We start from the raw sequence: 1,729 nt of genomic DNA on the forward strand, positions 1-1,729 counted from the left end.
ATTCAAATCCTGATACTTTTGAGAAAGATGATGCTTTGAGTCCTAAAAATAAGAAAATTGATGATAAAATAAATAAACATGTTCCTTTTCCTCATGCATTAGTAAATAATAAAAAACAAAAAAATGATTCTGATATTTATGAAGTTTTTAAACAAGTAAAAATAAATATTCCATTATTAGATGCTATTAAACAAGTGCCTTCTTATGCAAAGTTTTTAAAAGATTTATGTACTGTGAAAAGACAATTGCATGTAAAGAAGAAAGCATTCTTAACGGAGCAAGTAAGCTCTATTATTCAAAATAATTCTACCTTGAAATATAAAGATCCCGGTTGTCCAACAATTTCATGTATTATTGGAAAAAATAAAAATTAAAAAAGCTTTGTTAGATTTGGGAGCAAGTGTGAATTTAATTCCTTATTCAGTTTATGAAAAGCTTAAGTTGGGAGATTTAAAACCTACATCTGTTACTCTTTTACTAGCCGATAGGTCAATCAAAATACCTAGAGGTATCGTAGAAGATGTGTTAGTTCAAGTCGATAAATTCATATATCCTGTGGATTTTATTGTCTTGGATACACAACCAATAGAAGTACATAACGAAATTCCAGTAATATTGGGACGTCCATTTCTAGCAACTTCAAATGCTTTAATTAATTGTCGAAATGGAATAATGAAATTGTCTTTTGGAAATATGACTTTAGAACTTAATGTGTTCAATTTATGTAAACAACCAAGTATTAATGAAGATGAAGATGATAATGCAATAGAAACAATTGTGGAAGAAAATATACACCAAGAAAACTTAAATCAACAATCTGAAGTTTGTTTAGTGGAAAGTTTTGATTCAAAAAATGTTTTTAAATCAAAGTTATTTGAAGAAATTAATGAACTTGAAGAAGTAAAAGAAAATGATCGTCCAAAACTTGAATTAAAACCCTTGCCAATAGAACTAAAATATGCTTTTCTTGGTGAAAATCAAACATATCCTATTGTAATATCTTCTACCCTCTTACCAAAACAAGAAGAAGATGTAATAACACTACTTAAAAAACACAAAAATGCAATTGGATGGACTTTGCAAGATATAAAAGGTATAAATCCTTTAATCTGCACACATAGAATTCACTTGGAAGAAAATGCTAAAACATATCAACAACCACAAAGAAGATTAAATCCACACATGAAAGAAGTTGTTAAAAATGAAGTTTTAAAACTATTAGATGCCGGAATTATTTATCCAATCTCGGATAGTAAATGGGTAAGTCCAACACAAGTAGTACCAAAAAAATCAGGCATCACTGTTATAAAAAATGAAAAGGGAGAATTATTACAAGCTAGGATTCCATCTAGTTGGCGTATGTGCATTGATTATAGAAAATTAAATGATGCAACTAGAAAAGATCACTTTCCGTTACCATTTTTAGATCAAATTTTAGAGAAAGTGGCAGGTAATCCTTATTATTGTTTTCTTGATGGGTATTCGGGGTATTATCAAATACCAATATCATTAGAAGATCAAGAAAAAACTACTTTCACTTGTCCGTTCGGAACTTTTGCTTTTAAAAGAATGCCATTTGGTTTATGTAATGCCCCGGCTACTTTTCAAAGATGCATGCTAAGTATTTTTAGTGACATGATTGAAGAATTTGTGGAAGTTTTTATGGATGATATAACTGTTTTTGGAAACTCATTTGAAAACTGTCTTAAAAATTTGGAAGAAGTTTAAA

This window comes from Henckelia pumila, chromosome 1, assembly GCF_033568475.1.
Source record: "Henckelia pumila isolate YLH828 chromosome 1, ASM3356847v2, whole genome shotgun sequence".
NCBI lineage: Eukaryota > Viridiplantae > Streptophyta > Magnoliopsida > Lamiales > Gesneriaceae > Henckelia > Henckelia pumila.